This window comes from Zalophus californianus, chromosome 7 (assembly GCF_009762305.2).
Source record: "Zalophus californianus isolate mZalCal1 chromosome 7, mZalCal1.pri.v2, whole genome shotgun sequence".
Classification (NCBI taxonomy): Eukaryota; Metazoa; Chordata; class Mammalia; order Carnivora; family Otariidae; genus Zalophus; species Zalophus californianus.
Genome location: NC_045601.1, coordinates 23,048,227 through 23,069,053, shown reverse-complemented (window position 1 = coordinate 23,069,053; position 20,827 = coordinate 23,048,227). Strand labels below are relative to the sequence as shown.

The 20,827-nt window shown below is 34.8% G+C and overlaps 1 protein-coding gene across 5 annotated transcripts in view; it reads right to left on the bottom strand.

The window, feature by feature from the left end:
- The window catches only part of HIVEP2 (HIVEP zinc finger 2), a 205,601-nt gene that overhangs the window by 24,643 nt on the left and 160,131 nt on the right, over positions 1–20,827 (bottom strand). For all 5 annotated transcript variants that reach the window (XM_027601253.2, XM_027601256.2, XM_027601254.2 and 2 more), the window contains 2 exons: positions 6,671–6,765; positions 481–525 (listed from right to left, as the gene is read on the bottom strand). The gene's annotated coding sequence lies outside the window, so the exon portion shown is untranslated. The remainder of the gene's footprint in view (positions 1–480; positions 526–6,670; positions 6,766–20,827) is intronic.

The window sequence follows — 20,827 nt, the reverse complement described above, 5'->3', positions numbered from 1 at the left end:
TCATCCTTTTAAATACTCCTTAATTTTGGTTAGAAAAGTATTTAAAAGAAAGCTTTTGACAGATATTATTTATAAAATCATAAGATTTTTAAAAACCTTCACTAAATAAACATGGAGCTATTTCTAACCAAGTTGTATGACTTGCATCCTTAAGTGTACTACATATTTCCCTATATGGACATATTTTATAGATTAATATATGTACAAATATATTTTATATGTAAAATAAAATAGACATATGTAAAATATATTACTTAAAATATATTTTACATGTACCTATATTTATATTAACACACAATACAGATATATTTCATAGATTAAAACCAGTGATTAGAAGAGCTAGACTAAGGCTGTAAGAATTAAGATTGTCCCACAACTTTGGAAAAGGCAGGAAAGTACATCCAAATAAACAATTATAAAACCTTCATAATATGAAAAACAAAACATATTTTGGGGACAGTTTAAAAATGTAATGATTACCTGAATGGTTTAGCATTCTCATGGACATGATTGTCTTGACGCTTCCTGGGTAGAAAATAAACACAGTTAGGAAAAATTGTTCCATGAAACCACAACACTGCCCTATATAAAGGTCAATTTAATGTTCATGTATATAATGGCGCTAACAATGTAATGCGCCCTAAAGAAAAAAAGATTAACCAGTGACTGTTCTGAATACTACCCTAAAGCAGTAAGCTTTATATTGACACTGTGTCCAAAAACAACTGAGAGAGAAAAAATTATTAAAAATTTAGAGTAGTATTTTCTAATATATAAGATTATTATATCAAAACATCTTAGTTTTTTGACACAGTTAGCCTGGTTCCAATTCCTTAAATATTTCTTAAAGATTTTATTTATTTATTTATTTATTTATTTATTTATTTATTTATTTGAGAGACAGAGAGCAAGGGTGGGGGGAGAGGCAGAGGGAGAGGGACAAGCATACTCCCCACTGAGCAGGGGCTGGGCTCAATCCCGGGATTTTGAGATCATGACCTGAGTCAAAGTCAGACACTTAACTGACTGAGCCACCGAGGCGCCCCTAATAGTGGGGTTTTTTTAACTGAACCTATAGGTTTGCACATTTAAATTTACATCACAACAAATCAAGGAGTTCTGCAAATGACTGTGAATGGCTCAGGGAAAATTGACAACTTAGAAACAGTTAGATTTTAAGTGTATACTCATCTTCCATAAGTGAATGGCCATTGTCATACCCAGAGGATTCTAAGAACTTCAGTGCTCAACTCTATCAATTATGATGAAAATTGGGATGTTTCCCTGATAGGCAATGTGGCAGTGCTTATCAAAGTAAGCAAGCACATATCCTTTGGCCCAGAAATTCCATTTCTGGAAATTTATCCTTACAGATGTACCTGCACAAGTGCATAAAGATATGCATACAAGGACAGCTTAAATAAAATATGGCTCCGTCATAAACTCAGCCATTTAAAAAAATAAAGTACAGCATTAAGTACCCATATAGGAACTCATCCAGAAGATAGTAACATTGAATGTTAAAAAAACAAAAAACAAAAACTCATTGCACCCTAGGATGCATTTGATAATCCTATTTGTGTATAAGAGAAACACGTGATAAACAGAAAATTTCTACAGGGATGCCAAACAGCTTTTAACTCTAGTTAAATTAAATTGCAGAAGTAGAATCAGGGAGTCAGAAGAAGGGGCAGGAAAGAAATTTCTACCTTTTACTTTATGATTTTGGGTAATTTTTCTTTTTGTTTATTTTTCTTTTGTTTTGTTTTCTTTCTTTTTTAGGGAGAGAGAGAGAGAGAGAGAGAGCACAAGCGGGGGGTGGGTAGCAGAGGGAGGGGCAGAGGGAAAGAATCTCAAGCAGACTCCCTGCTGAGTGGAGCCCAACTCTGGGCTTGATCTCACAACGCCTAGATCATGACCTGAGCCAAAGAAACAATGAGTCTTTTGGGTGAGAAATCAGTAGCCCCCAGATATTTGTAGCAAGACATCTGTAATCAAAAGTTCCTTCTGCTAAGAGCCAGAGATTTGTAAAGCAGTAGCTGGAAAAACTACACAACAAGCATATCAACTTTGGTTTGCTGGAAAGTTTTACTATAGGACTGAATTCTTCCCCCACAGTGATCTTCCTCTGCATCCCTTTATAGGTAATAAGACAAAAACTGAAAGAAGTAATGACCTTATAATACTGCAATGCAAATTTACTTCAGTCAGTTAAAGCAGCTATGCTAACAAGAATATGCAATGTCAAACCCAAATTGGCTGAGTTTTTTCTCTAATGAACTAAATATTTAAGGTTTATGTAGACACAACCACTGTTAGACTTTTAATGGTGAATAGCCCCCTCTAAGATGGAAGTACAGTGTATTTTCAATTCGACAGGAACATTTGTGAGCCTTTCCTTAATTAGCAGTCAGAGCTTGAACTGAATAATTTCTAAGTTACTTTTCACATGTAATATTTTACATGATATTGACCTGTGTATGCAGCTCCATCGCTAGCAATAACAATGATAATGTTTGTTGTTTATTGCGCATTTACCATATGCCAGATACTGGCACAGAGCTTCATATGCGTTACCTTATTGGCTCTTCATGACAACCCTGTAAGTGTTAATTACACCTATTTGACAATGGAGAATGATCCTTAGGGCGGCTGACTGTCAGAACCAAAATCAAACCCAGGTTTGGCTCACCTCCAAGCCTACAGGGTCTCACCTCTCCCATCCACCTCTGCTAGTAAGTTTTATCATAACTTAAAATAATACATCTTCAATAATACTTTCTCCTAAATATTGTCCCTTGGATGTCAGTATGTCCAGTGCTTAAATTTTTCATGGTCCTGGGAGAATATATGGATTTTGCATGGCTGTACTATAGAAAGTGGCCTCAAAATGCCACTTCCTAGAAATCACACAAATCCATAATTTAAATAATGTTCAAAATCTGTATATTATGTAGATGTAAGGTATTTATACATTGTAAAAATATAAAGTATTTAAGAACAGTATTATGAGGACAGCTTCTTGTGAGAACATGACAAATTATCATGACAAACAATTGTTTTATTTTGTTCTTTGAATAGCATTTCTTTTTAAGGAAAGGAAGAAGCAGCTCACAAGCGAAAATTAGGCGTATGGTCACTTCCCATTCATTGGTTTACCCAGAATATATAATTTTGCTTAAAATACTGACCTCAAATTAAACAATTACATAGAATTTTATGAAAAACAGGATTGGAATAATATATTTAGTAAGTAAATAGAATATGTTTTCATTTAGCAATGAGGTAATATCTTTATAAATCAGACAGATTTAATTTCTGTGGTATACAGTAGTAAATTAAAACCATTATACCCTAAACAATACATATAGAATTTTTATTCATTAAGAACATATTGTAAAAAAGAGATGCACAAATTAAATTCACACAAAGGCAATACTATTTTGCTATTAAAGAATGAACCAGAAGATGAAGAAAAGTGACATACAGAAGATTCAAAAGCCGGTATTTCATGGTCAGAACAAAAATTACCTAGAACGTTTAGTTAATTGTGGGCTTTAAATTTTAGGAAAAGAGCCTAATCAGAAAAAGTCAAATCTACTATTTTATTTTAAAAAATCAATTTTGCTGATATTCACTAGGGCCATCCTATATTCCAACAGCATTTATTATCCAGAAAATTTTAAAATTCAAAACTTTGATCCCAGTCAAAAAATACATTGACTCAATATGCAAATAGCTTCTGTCGGGGAAACCTCTTCCTTTTCAATTTCTAAAGACAAGCCTGCCTAAGATGTCCTACCATTTTATCATGAAACTGGATGATCGCTTGAAATATGCTCCCTACTCCAGGTCATACAGGAGTTCATACATTCTGTCTGTCTGAGCTAGAGGTCTCAGCAGGACTGGAGATCCCTCTGGTCTACCGTCCTCTGAACCTCAATGTCTAACTTTTCACTTCAGTGAAAAGCTTAAGAATATCAAGAGGGAATTGGAAACCATTCCTATTTCACATGCACCTCTTACATTAGATTTTAAACATAGTTGAAAATATAGTATTTCTCTTCAACACCAGCCTTGGAGAGGCTTCAAATAACTGCTATCCATAAAATCACTTTCCTTCTTGCAGTTTCTGAGGTATATGGAGACAAATAGAAGGGAAAAAACATGAGTGATGGGTCCTTAGAGGAATATACTGATCATATTCTTAAACCATTAAAAATGTGGACTCTTTTCATTAATCTCTTGTGTACAGTTGTTTTATCTTGGAAATGGGAAAAAAATCTGCCACATAAATTGTGTGTAGCATAGATCTATTACTGGGCATAGTGTGTTTGTCTTTTTAAAACTAAACAGGATTTGGGAGTGTTCTAAAGTCTCTTTGCTGCTCTTCTCAACTTCCAGTAAGGGAAAGAATTCACTTTTAAAATCTCAAGGCTTTCAAAGTTGAATCCAAGATGTGATGATAACATTCGTCTTTTCTTGTTAGGTGATACTTCTCCTGAGCAATCTAACTACCAGCAATGGTAAATTCCTGAGCTTGTGTTTTATTGTTTAAATGTATGAAAATGCTTATTAATAGGGAAATAGTTTCTTTGGACCTCATAATATTATTACAACCCATCAAATGTACTCTTCTATATACCTGCAGCTTTAGTTGCATTTTCTCAATAGAGATCTACTTGGCGCTATAAAATCCACAGAAATGTGGTTCATTATAGCCATATTACTTCTCTGTTGCGGAGATACATCTCATTTTTCACATTCTGAATAAATGTATGTTAAAAGTTAAAAGTAAATTTCCAGTTTTCCCAATCAATTGATATGTTTAAAAAATGTAATATTAGAGCAATCCTCATAAAAAAAAAAAACAAACAGCCAGTTATTTCATTCTGTGAGATTTCTTTTTATGGTAACCAAACCCACGCAGAGTCATTTTTGGCACCCATTGCCACCAAAGGAGAGATATTCCAAACACAATTTCGCATTCACATTTAAAATTTTCCCAATGTCTTTGAGTGCTGTGAAAGGAGTGAGATATTTCGTTGGAGGATATGACTCTGGGGTTTCCTGTGGATGGTGCCCCGCCAGTAGGAGCCCTTTAGGCAGTAAAGGCAGGCACTGCCTGGCAGCTTAAGCACATTTTTCAGAGGGGGACAGTGTTGAAAAAGATATTATCCTCTGCGTGGCTACTACATGGAAGAGTTACCATTTTTCTAAAAGTGTGCCCTCTCCCTTGGCCACTTTTCACAGTCCCACTCAAATAAATTTGGCACCCAGCTAAATAATTTCCTCAGACAGGCCTTGAAAGGAAAGGCACCGAAACAGCCTCTCGTATAGAACCTCAACAGAGGTCTCTTCAGGATAACAGCTGGGTGGGATTGGCAGGAAGGCAGGCTTGCTATGCAGATGAATAAAGGCTTACAGTATCCAGGGTTGTCAATCTGGGATCTTTTGCTTAGAAAAACACTATTTTAGAAAAAAGCTTTACCTCAGGAAATTAATCATTACTTGTGTGGTGGCAAAAGTCAAGTGCGCATCAAATAATAACATCCTAAATAATAATGGTATAAAATGACTGGCAACAAACACCACTTCTCTACTTCCAAAATTTTAATAATAAGTCATTTTTAAAAAACCAAAGTGGTTATTGGGCCTTTTTTTGAGAATTGGGGGGATATTATACTTGCAAACAAATATGCACATCTTAAAATTGCAATTACTGAATAAAACTTTAGAGGCCGTTTCCATATATTTGCTTTTAAAATGCCAGAGATCAATTACCAAATATTTTAAGAAATACATGAGCATCTCGGGGCACAATGATGGTTTCACAAATCACTACCACATAGGAGGACTGGATAAGGGGAAAAAAGATCTACAAAAAAACTGTGACCATTGCCAGAGTCCAGCTGAATACAGACTTATTTCCACAGGATGATTAAAAAAAGGCACCTTGCTGAGAGCCAAATTCATTATAAATGCTTCTTTTATTAGTAAAAATCCCAATAACAACCTTAGTTCTCCCTAAAATAAGCAAGTTGCCAATACGAGGAGGATACTGTATATTATATAAAACCTTGCCAAGCAATTGAGGGATCTTTTGGAGAAAAGTAAAAATATTTTGATGATTACCCTCTAATTTGACATACGTTAAAATCCAATTTGATATTTAAAACCTAATGGAAAACTAAACTATATATTTTTCCACGCTGGCTACACTGAGGGCATGACTGCAGATGTTTGTATAGTTTGCATATTTTGTCAAGGTATTTATGACTTATTTTGACCGTAGCCTGCTACTTTCAATATTTTATTCTACAAGTTTTTTGCATTTTTTTTTTTACAATTGTGATTTTGTTTCACCCATTGTATAACCAAAATAATTAGGATACACTAGATAGAATTTTACATGACAATAAACTTTGCCAGAAAGGAAAGAAATTCTCTTAAATGAGGTTATCTCAATTAAGGGAATTATAATTAAAACTGGTTTGCAAAACAAAACAAAACCTTCACAACCCTTTTCTCTCTAGAGGGCATATACATTGTTTCCTCCCAGATTTAATGACAAAGTTGGTTTACATACAGGTACATGATAGGCCAAAACTGCTTTTCAAGTTAAATGTAAAAACAATTAGAATAAAGTAAATAAATTTTAGTTATTAACCTGTTATCCACATTTCAAAACACGGCATCACAACCATCGGTGCCTTCCACGATGCCAACTCTTCCTACAGGAACTCATGCACAACTTCGGGGAATCTAGAAAATGAACAAGAAGATTTTTTAAACGATGGCACTTGTAGTCATTTGAAGAGGCATCCATACTCTTCATTCACAGAAACTGCTTTCCTTGAGGAAAGAAAATTTGGAAGTGGATCTCTCAAGAAGACATTTTTTTTGAAGAAAAAAATTTGATCTCTTTTAACACAGTTTCAATCTTTTGAACAAGTACTTGTATTCAAAAAAGAACTGCCTATACTAGCAAAAGGGGAGGCAATGAGGAAAATAATGGTAGGGTTATAACTTAACATAGTGGAACTAGAAATTATGCCAGGGCAGCGCATGACACAGTCCTGCCTTAAAGTGGAGATTCTCATCAAACTTCTTGCGGTGCATCAGCAACTAAATTCCACAGGACGAAGTCTCAGATAACCTTGTAGCGAATTCTTTTCTATAGTTTACTTCAGCAATGTTATGTTCTGTGCTAAAATTAATTTCTGAAATAGGAAGCCAAAACCAACCAAACTAAAATCCTGAGACTTAACAAGAAATAAAGAAAGGGACTTTCTCATATTTAGAATTAATATTTACCCAACTCTAATCCAAAGACAGGCATGGAAAGTCCATCAAACGACTTAATCCAAATAGATTCATCAATCAACCGTCTTTAGACGGTTTATCTCCCAGTACAAAAAGGCCCATATAAAAATACTGTTACACTACCCTTAGGTAGTTATTGTATATTTGTTCTTTTTTTTTTTTTAATATTGCTTTTCCTTCCAGACAAGTTAGTGTCTCACAGGAAGGACTAATGACTCCAGACATGGCAAAATGGGACTTAATCCAATACCACCTGATGTGAGCATTCAAAGTGCTTGAAGGAAGTAGTTTGCTTTAACCCCCACTCCATTCCACACCACCACAGTGGCACTTTAGGACACCCTGTGCACTTTGAGACATGAATCATTACAAGCAAGGAAGCCTACTTGGTTCCTCAAAAGACACAAAAGGTACGAAAATAGCTTCTGCAATTGAAGCAAGAACCTCGTCAGCAGCCAGATGAATGTGGGTGGTCAGATAAGATTCCCTTGCTGCAAAGGGCAAATTATTAAGCAAATGCCAGACTTATTTTCTTTTTTAAACTATGTTCTTGCCTCAAATCAACCATTTGCTGGTACTGAAGAATGATGACAAGCTCTACTAGCCCCCAAATTGAAAGCTTCATCAAAGCCAAAGAGCATGACTGATTAAACACTGAAAAAAAAAGACATATATTCTATAAGATAATTAACTATATCTATATTTTTAACAAACCAAATAACACCTCTTTAAAAAAAAAACAAGCTAAAGTGCTTTAAAACAACAACAACAACAACAACAACAACTATACTTTGGCAATGTGAGCTAATCGAAAGTAAAGTATGGCATCCCTCAGGAAAAGAAAATTAATAAATCACTGAGCTATTTTACACTCTGAACAAAATTCACCCATGACATAAGTGGGCCAAGATTCTAAAGACATAACTATTTATAGGGAACAATAACTTGTAGTATTCAGTGACTACCTATGACTGGCAATCCCATAGTCACTGAACTAAGAGGTAAGCAGGGGGAAGGAGAACATAACCCTCAGAAGGCCAGCACGTACACCCACTCCTTCCAACTGAGTTGCAACTATAGACAGGCACCCAACCATTCCCAAACCCAGAATTCCTCAGTCTTGCCAACAGCTTCCACAGGCAAAACAGAGCACAAGAGTATCCCTCAGACAAGTTGTGACAAGGCAATGTTCCCAGTTCCGACTCTGCTTTTCCAGGCTTACTTTCCAGGATATGGTTACTAGAAATAGGAAATTTCTAATAATGGATATTATCTCATGACATGCACATAGATCTGGAATTTTAGATTCAAGAAGATCCCTCTTTTCACTCAATAAGAGGATTCAAAATTTCTTTTTGTCACCCGACTTAGAACTCATGACCTCTTCAATGTTTGGTTTTCCCTTGGAGAACAAAAAAATCAATGGCAAGGATATTACACTTATATTTTACCTTACAGAAACTTCCCAGGTAATTAGTGTGATTTTAAAGCAAAAATCTGGGCAATATTAACATGAAAGATATGACACCAACTTTGGTGATTTACACAAATAATTTTGTTGCAAATTAGAATCAGTAATGGCCTCTACAAGGGAGGCAGTTATTACTATTAGCATAAAGACATGAAGATAACCATCACAGAAAATGATTTCTGCATTAATTTTAAGTGAGTTTTTGTGCCTCAGTTTCTTTATCAAAATATAAGAAAAATCTTTCTTCAGGGACGCCTGAGTGGCTCAGTCGGTTAAGCATCTGCCTTCAGCTGAGATCATGATCCCAGGGTCCTGGAGTCGAGTCCTGCACTGGGCTCCTTGCTCAGCGGGGAGCCCGCCTCTCCCTCTGCCTGTCACTCCCCCTGCTTGTGTGCTCTCTCTCTCTCTCTCTCTCAAATAAATAAATAAACAAATAATCTTTAAAAAAAAAGAATTTCAAAAAAATAAGAAAAATCTTTCCTCAAATAGCTCTTGAGAATGTAGTGTGACACCATGTTTATATTTCCTAGAAATCAAGAGGTCACACAGTATACTCTTAAACAATGGGATAAAAGAGAAGAGATTTTCATTTCTTTAACTTTACTTTTAGGTTATTAGATTCTTAAGAAATCATCAAGCAGTGAAACTTTAATATTTAATAAAACTAACAATTTTATTTCAGGAAATAGTGTTAATGGATCTTGTTAAATATCCCCACGTCATTTAAAATTCATTCCTAAATATGGAGTGAAAATTATCTTTCACTTTACTAACAAAGTACAGACTGATCTTTCTGTCACCTACAGGTTTACAGGAGAGTTCCTCAAAAATATTTTCCAATTCCCTCATCTCCAGTTTGTAACAAAACACTTGGAAAATTTGAACATTACTGTTTCTGTCCCAGTGGTTTCTCAACCTTTCTATTCTTAAAAAATCTTGGCATTAGATATTTATTCTTGGATGCTTACAAGGTATTGTCACTAAGCCAAGCAAGGAACACACTAAGCTATGATAGTAGATGATTGATAGATGGATGATAGATGATAGATAGATAGATAGATTTTTAAAATATCCATTATTGGTAGGATTTTTTATTATTTCAATTCTCTATTCTTCCAAATTATTTTAAGACAAGTTATGGCTTAATGGTTTAATATGACTTTTTGATGAATCTTGCAAAATGTTGAAGTTTTATTGGCAAACTTCTTGTGCAAATGTAACTACCTTCCATCATTCTTGTTTTTTTTCTGAGGTTAAACAAATGACACTAGATCATAATTTTAATAGAAGAGCTGATAAGATAAACCAGTTGCATTTTAGATGAGAGTCGTCACAATTAAAAATAATTATTATTCACATCTACTCTATGAAAAAATGGCAAATAGGACTGGAAACAAATATGATCCTTATGTTTCTCATTTAAAAGAAGTGTTTAAATATGACATGAACACTGCTATTCACACACTAGAGAAGAGAGACTTATATTTAATAGTAGTAAAAGAAATTCCAAAGTAGTAGGTAAAGATGGGAGAAGGGTACTTAAAGAGAAATGCATGTTCAAGATACACTTTATTAATTCCACCAGTTTTTTTGAAGAGAATCATCTCTTCCCCACTAAAAAAAAAAAAAAAAAAAAGCTCTAAATGGGCCCCTTGTTCTACTTCCCAGTGTCTGGTGTGGCAAGGTAAGAGGTGCCTGGGAGGTGGGAGAGAAGGCAGGCATGCGTGGTGACAATACACACACACACACACACACACACACACACACACACACACACACACAAACACACACTTTGATCCGTGCGATGACTGTAGGCTTAAATCTTTGCAAACAGTTTGTAAATCAAAATGAAAGTTGTGGCTAGGTTTGAAATGTAAAGAAGAAGAAAAGGGGTTAAAGAGATACAAATAGGAAAAGGAAAAGGTAGTACTATTTGGAACATGGGACAATTAATTACTGGGACAAGGCAGAGACTCTGAAAAGTCAAAAAATGTGTGTGGGAAAAGGGAGTTTCCACAAGAGGAAGTTGGGGCAAACTGAGTCAAATTCACCTCTTTTGTATTTTTGTTTAGGGTTCTGGTTCTAGAAACTTCTTGTAAAAATGACCCCAGAGCTACCTGTGGTCTATTGCTGCTTCTCACCAGGTAGTAGGTGCTGGGGCACAGACAAGATACAAAATAAAACATTGTGTAAATTAATACTTCTAAAAACAACCAAAAAAGTAGGCACATGTGATTTAGGGATTATAATTTAAGCCTCCTTAACTAGATTTTTTTCCCACTATTTTATGACACTTTTAGGCATTTATCAATGCCTCCTATGTGCCAGAAAATGGGCTAAGTTTACAAAATACAAAAAGGGAGAGGCAAGCTCTCCATTTAAGACTTCAGAGCCTAATAGGGAAACGTTCGTGAACAATAAGTTCAACAAACTCTTTTAGGTGCTTTGACATAAATACAAACACAGTACAGGGAGACCACAAAAGAGGGAATGGTCAGTTCTATCAACAGAATTAGGAAAGGTTTAGCGAGGCAATGGATATTAAATCTTTAAAGAAAACTATGCTAATATACAAAAGTACACAGTTCTCAATGTTAGGTTGAAAAATAAATACACTTGGGGCGCCTGACTGGCTCAGTCGTTAAGCGTCTGCCTTTGGCTCAGGTCATGATCCCAGGGTCCTGGGATCGAGCCCCGCATCGGGCTCCCTGCTCGGCAGGAAGTCTGCTTCTCCCTCTCCCACTCTCCCTGCTTGTGTTCCTGCTCTTGCTGTGTCTCTCTCTGTCAAATAAATAAATAAAATCTTTTAAAAAAAAAGAAAAAGAAATACACTTGTTTGATGAAATAAAAATATAAGATTCTATCATTCCAGTTTCTCTCTAATTGTATATACTTTTGGCGTGGTGAAATGTTAATGTTCTAGTTAATACAACCTTATGGTTAGGTAAAGACCACAGAGAAAATGATTTTTGTTTTAACATCTGCTAGTGATTATTTTCCAAAGTACATTAGGCTTCTCCTTGAGTTAATCAGAGTCTCCTGAACATAATTTAATCTTTCTTTGATGATTCAGTATCGAATAGTGCTCTCTAGTCCTCACTTTGCATCTGGGCTGTGATCATCTGATATTAGCAGTGCAAACTTCTCCCCACATGTGTTCCTAAGCACATGTCAGATTTTCCAAGATCACAGTGGCAACTCAGATTTGTTTTCTTGACCACGTACCTGGCAACAAATAAGTCATATCTGACTAACTTGTTTTAGGAGCAGATATAAAATTATCCACTTCTATCACCATTACTTTTTGAGTCTATTGTAAATCATACAGGGAGTATTAAGTACTGTGAAACATTTTAGAAATCATTCAATCCATTGGTCAACTAACAGAAGAAAAAGGTGAGAACCAGAGAAATCAAAAGATTTCCTTAAGGACCTAACAGGTCATTATGATGGGTTTGGGCTATTGTTTAGGTCTTCAAACTTTCAAGTCAATTATTTCCCACTCTCTAGACTACTTCCTCTTATTGAAAGTTTATTTATCTGGCCTTATTGCAGAAACTGAATGAAAGGAATGAAAACTGAAGAATAAATAGCATTGAACTTAGAATGAGCGAAAACGTTTATCATCCACACTATAAAACTAACTGATGAAAGAAACAGAAAATAAGAGTAGCTAAAAACTAATGCTCCCATTGAACTGGCTATCGATTTTTACAGAAAATAAAGTAAATTCAATAAAAATTTAGTTTTTCCAAAATGAGTAAATGGTAGCAAAATTAGTTGTCAAAATAATCAATTTCTACAAATAGTACATCATTTTGTATCCAAAACAAATATATTTAATTCTCAACCATTTTCCAGCAAAAGCTATTTTCTGTTATCAAGTTTCTTATATTCTTATAATGAAAAAATTTTTAAGTTAAGAATTTTAAGTCAAATTATGCCATCATCTTCCCCAAAGCAAGGATAGCTTTCACTGACAGCCAATGGAGGTATGCCCCTTGGTTCATAATACCAAAATTTCACCAAGGAGGCCTGTGGAGATATGGTAACCCCATCTCCATAATTATTGTTTCTCTGGCAGAATGGTGTATGCTGCCTTGGTTTTTAAAAAGGGCAGGACCGATTAGACGTTTTGTATAATTAAAAATCTTACTATTTTTGGTGCAATTTTAAATGGGACTGTTTTCTTAATTTCTCTTTCTGCCTCTTCTTTATAGTGTATAGAAATGCAACAAATTTCTATATATTGACTTAGTGTGCTATAACTTCACTGAATTCGTTTATCAGATCTAATAGTTTTTTGGTGGAGTCTTTATGGTTTTCTACATATAGTACCATGTCATCTGAAAATAGCAAAAGTTTTACTTCTTTCTTAGAAATTTGTATATCTTTTATTTCTTTTTCTTGTCTGATTTCTTGCACCCAAAATAACAAAATACTTAGGAATAAACTTAACCAAGCAGGCCCTATACTCTGAAAATTATAAACTACTGAAAGAAAGTGAAGACAACACAAATAAATGGAAAGATATTCCATGCTCATGGACTGGAAGAACAAATATTGTTAAAATGTCCATATTACCTGAAGTGATCACAGATTTAATGCAATCATTATCAAAATACCAACAGCATTTTTCACAGAACAAGAAAAAATAATCCTAAAATTTGTATGGAATCAGGGGCTCCTGGGTGGCTCAGTCATTAAGTGTCTGCCTTTGGCTCAGGTCGTGATCCCAGGCTCCTGGGATCAAGCCTTGCATTGGGCTCCCTGCTCCGCGGGGAGCCTGCTTCTCCCTTTCCCACTCCACCTACTTGTATTCCCTCTCTCGCTGTCTCTCTCCCTCTCTCTCTCTCTCTGTCAGATAAATAAATAAAATCTTTAAAAAGAAATTTGTATGGAATCACAAAAGATCCCAAACAGCCAAAGCAATCTTGAAAAAGAAGAACAAAACTGGAGGTAATCACATTCCCAGATTTCAAGATATACTACAAAGCTATAGTAATCACAGTATGGTACTGGCACAAAAACAGATACACACATAAACAGAACAGAGAACTCAGAAATAAACCCATGATTATATGGTCAATTAATCTTTGACAAAGGAGGCAAGAATATGCAATGGACAGAAGACAGTCTCTTCAACAAATGGTGTTGGGAAAACTGGATAGCAGTATACAAAAAAAAGAAACTGGACTCCTTTCTCATACCATACACAAAAATAAACTCAAAATGGATTAAACACCTAATGTGAGATCTGAAACCATAAAAATCCTAGAAGAGAACATAGGCAGTAATTTCTCCAATATCAACCATAGCAACATTTTTCTAGATAAGTCTCCTGAGGCAAGGGAAATAAAAGCGAAAATAAACTATGGGTACTACATCAAAGTAAAAAGCTTCTGCACAGCAAATGAACCTATCAGTAAGACTAAGAGACAACCTCCTGAATGGAAGAAGATATTTGCAAATGACACATCTGATAAAGAGTAACTAAAATATAGAAAGAACTTATACAACTTAGCACACAAAAAACCCCAATAATCCAATTAAAAAATGGGCAGCAGACATGAACAGACATTTCTCCAAAGAAGACCTACAGATGCCTTATAGACACATAAAGAGATGCTCAACATCATTCATTATCAGGGAAACACAAATAAAAACCACAATGAGATATCACCTCACATCTGTCAGAATGGCTAAAGTCAAAAACACAAGAAACAAGTGTTGATGAGGATGCAGAGAAAAAGGAACCATCATGCATTCTTGGTGGGAATGCAAACTGGTGCAACCACTGCAGAAAACAGTATGCAGGTTCCTCAAAAAATTAAAAATAGAGCTATCATATGAATCCAGTAATTCCACTACTTGGTATTTACCCAAAGAATATGAAAACACTAATTTGAAGAGACATATGTACCCCTATGTTTATAGCAGCATTATTTACAATAACCATGATATGGAAGCCACCCAAGTGTCCATCCACAGATGAATGGATAAAGAAGATGTGGTATATACATACAATGGACTATTAGCCATAAAAAAGAATGAAATCTTGCCATTTGCAACAACATAAATGGATCTAGAGAATATAACGCTAAGTAAAATAAATCAGAGAAAGACAAATACCATATAATTTCACTTATATGTGGAATTTAAGAAACAAAATAAATGAACAAAGAAAAAAAGAGATAAACCAAAAACCAGACTCTTATCTACAGAGAACAAACTGATGGCTACCAGAGGGGAGGTCTCTGGGGGGATGGGTTAAGTAGATGAAGGGGATTAAGAGTACACTTACCACAATGAGTACTGAGTAATGTATAAAACTGTTGAATCACTATGTTATACACCTGAAACTAATATAATGCTGTATGTTAATTATACTGGAATTAAAATAAAAAATGTCTTTTTTTGTTTTCTTGGTTGTGATACATTTTTATTTTTATATTCCAATTCTTTTTTTTTCCCCTTCCTTTCAATTCCTACTATTATATTCTTTAATGTTATTATGGTAAGTAAATAACCACTTCCTGCCAAGCTATTTTAAATATTTACTCTAACTAAATATTTGGAGGATAAAACCAAAGGAGGACTATTTGGCTACTATACTCTAATAAGAAATACAACAACAAAGTCATAATTCCAATATATTGTGTTCTCAAGTTTTACCTTTTTCAGTGCTTATGCTTATTCTTTGGTTGCTACAGATATACGTAAGTAAAGTAATGATTCCTTCTCCAATTTTCCTTTCACTCTTGGATGTGCCAAGATTAGCATAAAGGCCAATGTTAATTTCGGATTATGAGAACAAAGAGAATGGAGAAAACAAATCGTAAAATATGCATTATTTTATAAGTATGCATAAAACAGGCTGACCTTGCCTGAAGGAAAATCCATCTCTCACAGTAGACCCTCCCATGTCAATGGAAATAATACCAAAAGAAATGAATGCATAGATGAAAATCTGAATTGCATTTCATATCTCATGCTACAACCAATTCTCAGGTGTGAGGTGAAAAAAATCATCTTCAGTCTTCCTACATTAGCTCTACCGACAATAAAGATCCCTGAAGAAAGAAATCAAGGCAAGGCCTATGACATATATATATAATCTAACCAGATGCGCCCTGTCTGCCTCTAATAATAAGCAGCTGAAATAATCAATTCTATCTCCTCTCTTGAAAATTCTTACAGAGTGAGGAAATTGACCCATGTGTCAGTGTAGAGGTGTACAACTTCAGTAAGTCAAAGAGCACATCTTGATTTAGCACTGTCCCTGGATCAGCAAAGCACACAGACTTCAGAATATCCTGAACCTCACTCAGTTACTACTGGAGTTCAAGAAAGCTCATGATCAAAAAGGGCTTGAACAACCAAGTAAGCCTCAACAGAGGTACGTGGTTCAAATAGAAGCCATGTTTTACCCAAAGGAAGTAACCAGAAAACCTTTAAAATTACCTATGCTATGTGGTTATTCAGGTACTCCCCTGACACTTTGATAAACTCTGAATGGCATTCATATTTTCAGCCCCATCTTGGATTGTATCATTGCCCACAAAGTTTAAGGCTAGAAAAATACTGAAGTTTCAAGCAGGTGTTTATAAGATCCTCTTGGGTAAACTCTGTCAGATAATTCCAGAATTCCATCCATAGGCCCTTGCACTCAATCAAATGACATTTTTTCCAAAGCTTTTATAAACTAATGAATGAAATGAAATAAAATATTATTGGAATGTAAATGTCATATTTATTTGAATTTGAATCCAGATATTACTGTTTTATTTACAATATATATGTAATTTAAATATCATATATATTATGTAAAATATATATTATATAATATATGAAATTTAGATCAACTTCAATGAAACTTACCAAGAAAAACTGAATTAAGAATAATGTCCAGGTGTGGAATTCAAAGATAAGTAAGATAAGATTCCTGCCTTCAAAGAGCTGACTGTCTACTAGACAAGAAAACCACATAAACAAGCTACACAAGCAACAGAGGCATAAAATGGTATTATGGATGCACAGAAACAAAAGATAGTTCAGGAAAGCTGTCTTTAAGAACATGGTCTTAGGCCCTGAAAGGCTAGGATTTGGCAAGTAGAGATGCAGAGAAAAGGCATTTAATGTGAACATACTGTTCAAGAGAGAAGAGCAAGGGATGTTGAAGAAACAGTGACTGGACTATTTGACATACTGAGGTAATGGAATACGGGCTGAGAAGGAAAGGTGGTGGTGGACTATAAAGGAACTTTATTTGGTAGATAATGAGAGCCAGCAGAGGTTCTGAGCAGACTGCCACAATCACAGAGATAATTTAGAAAGTTCATACTTAATAGCTCATCTCTTTCCATCCCTTTTTGAGCAAATTTCTACAAATATGGAGCCTGAAAAAAAAAATCAAGATTGAGAAGTTGTTTTAAGACAAGGGAGATAAGAAGCTAAGGCGGAAAGATCCATGTAATAAGATAATAGTGGAATAAACTCTTGGAAAAGTGGGAAAGAGAAGGAAACTCAAAAAGCATAGATTAAGGGATCAATTTCAGAAGAAAAAATGGAAACTTTTCTGTTTTAGACTGGAAGGACAGAAGAAATAATGAAGCAAGAGAACCCTTTAAACAGAGAGAGAGAGGGAAAAAAAAGGAGAAATTCCCTGAAGATGTTTTTAATCTGCTCAGAAAAGTAGAAGGCTGGTCATCTGATGAGGGGTAGGAGAGGGAGATAGAGTTGGTGAAAGCTTCATGAGTTTAAACATCCATTTGTCCTGAGTTCTTAATGTATTTAACAGTCTTAGGAAGAATACTATTTGTTATTAGACTATTTAAAAAGAGGGTTTTACACCAGAATATATGCAAAATGTATCTAAGTTGATAAATATATCCAAATAATATGATATTATCATATCTAATAATACAGTAAGAGATTACATTTATCTTTTATTTTTCAATAAAACTCTGAGGCTGATGAACTATAAGTCACTCTTCATGAACAGGAGATTTAAGACAATTAAAAAAAATTTGTATACTTCTTTTTTTTACTGTTTTTTCAAAACCACAGCTGAAGAGGTCTCTTTTATACTGAGCAGACTAACATGATAATTTAAGTTTTACAAAAGCACCTGAAATTGTTGAGACGAGGGATAAAAGATGTCATGGAAAGAACACTAGAATTTGAATCAGAAAATCCATACTCCTGTGCCAGTTCTAATACCTGGCAGCTATGAAATCTTGGACAATTTATTTAGTGTTTTGTTATCCTTCTTTCTTCATTCAGAAAATGAAAACAAAAATTCCTCCCAGGGTGCCTGGGTGGCTCAGTCGTTAAGCGTCTGCCTTCGGCTCAGGTCATGATCCCAGGGTCCTGGGATCGAGTCCCACATCGGGCTCCCTCCTCGGCGGGAAGCCTGCTTCTCCCTCTCACACTCCCACTGCTTGTGTTCCTGCTCTCGCTGTCTCTGTCTCTGTCAAATAAATAAATAAAATCTTAAAAAAAAAAAAAATTCCTCCCAACCATGGTTGTTGTAACCAGGATGTCTATCATAGTAGGTACTTGATAAATTTATTTTTAAAAAGATAATGAGATCAAGGGGGTATTCAGTGAGGAAGAGATTTAGCAATCAAAGATACTGTATCTCATAATTCTATATTACTACCTAAAGCAGAATACTGCAATAGTCATGCTGTGTTTCATTCTGTCAACATTTAGAAAATATTACTGGTGGCCTAGATATTCACTTTTTATGGTATCATTAGTGATTGAGGTGATTTTTTTCAATGTTTTAATCAATAAATTATCGAAGAAAATTGATGATGATTCTATGCCACATTTTTCCCCCAATTTAATGGCTACTAAAATATGCACTGCTATGCGTTGCTGGCTACTATAGACAAGGCAAGGTGTCTATTCTAATTTATTTAGCAATTAAAGAGTTGTGTGATTTATAATTTTTAATTGTCAAAGGTGACGACATGTGGAAGAAACTTATGTGTTGTCAGTATCAAGATGAATTTTATTTTTACTGAAAACTGGTTTTATAGGGGCGCCTGTGTGGCTCAGTCGTTAAGCATCTGCCTTTGGCTCAGGTCACGATCCCAGGGTCCTGGGATCCAGCCCTGCATCGGGCTCCCTGCTCCGCGGGAAGCCTGCTTCTCCCTCCCCCCACTCCCCCTGCTTGTGTTCCCTCTCTCACTGTGTCTCTCTCTCTGTCAAATAAATAAATAAAATCTTAAAAAAAAAAAAACAAAGAAAAGAAAACTGGTTTTATAGACACTACATTTTAAGCCTATTTAGTGTTCCTCTTTAGGATGGCTGCTAGAAAGCTAAGTTCTAAATTTAGGGCCTTCCTCTAGGAAGTACACAGGCCTTCCTGGCATGTATTTTGACAGTAACATCATTTCTTGCCTCAAGTACTATTCCTACTTTTGTTTCCTATTGTCTCGTACTCACACTTACTAATATGTACACACATACATGCACACCTCAATAATGGGAATGATAACAAAAGACATAATAAATGTCTCTGGGAACTGTTTCTAAAATTAAATCTATTTGAATACTTCAATAGTGTTTGGGCAGCACAATTTTGAAAACTAATTGGTTCCAGGAATATAAAAAGTAATGTGGAAACTCCCCAAATATTTGTCTTTTCCCTCTGTTTTCACCTGTATTGATTCCAAGAAAAGAAAGGATTTCATAAATATAACAGCAAAGGTACATATAACACAACTCAAGAGAAACATTAATTATTTTTCCTTCTCTAAGGAATTGCATATGAATAATATGGAAATAATATGCTCAAATTATATTATCTTTGAGACATGGTCAAATTTCCAGCTACTGTCAAGGCTCAGTGGCAGACATGGTAAATGCATCTGACATATTCTTGGACAGAGATAACTTACATTGGCAGATCTACACACAAATCCTGTATGGTGTACTGAGGGGGTTGGATGAATGTTTTTTATTTGTTGAACATCCATAAGGTATAAAATCAGATTTGGACACATGTACTTGAGCAAGTTTAGAATCCGTTTGATCAGAAAATATTTCAAGTCTTAAATCAACCTCTACTTCTAAGCATCAACTATTCTAAATGTTACTAAAATTTTAAACAATGAATTAAGAGTCTAAAAACCATCTTTAGTGACATTTTGATTAACCAATTATATGTGACTTAATTTGATCTTTGTTTTCAAATAAATCCAGATGCTACAGAATGTGTGGGATTCCTAATTTTGGGTTTCAGTCAACATTGACCAATATCCAATATGGACATACTGGCCTAATTTCTACATTCTTCACACCCATATAAATAATTTGAAGAACACAATTTAACTAATGCAGCCAGAAATAATTCACCTTGACAAACATTATAAGAAATAAAAAAATATATGCTTTTGTTTCAGCTTTAAGAGCAGTTTGCCAAAATCTGCCATCCCACAAATGGTCTTAACTCACTGACTCCCTTTTACTGATGTTGTTATATTGTATATTTGTTATATCTCACTTTCATCCTCTCTGATACATCACTGAAGAGCAAAGAATTTGCTTTAAAAATCTCATTAAGAATTCTTCCTTAGCACAAATTCTCGTCAAAACAAACAAAAGTAGAGAAAAATAAGCAAAAGCAATTGAGCAAATGAGAACACAGAGAAGACTGCAAAATTAAATATTTTATCATATTGTTTAATTTATCAGGCTTGTGCTGATTTCATTAAGGGCCTTAGACAAAGGGCCAGAACTAATTTTATCGCAGCATCTGCTCTCTGATTTTAACATGGGTGTAAATTATTTGAATAGGCAGATTATAATACTTCTTTGAATTGATAAGTAGCAATCCAATATAGAGAAGAAAATGTTTGAATATTACCTGGCATATGTACATTATGTTATTTTTCAAAGCTTATCATTTCACCCTCATAATATCCTCCTAATGTAAGAAGAGCCTGAGGAAATCGAGGCTCAGAGAGGCTACACCATTGTCACAATAGTATTTCATGGATCACAAAATCAGTGGGC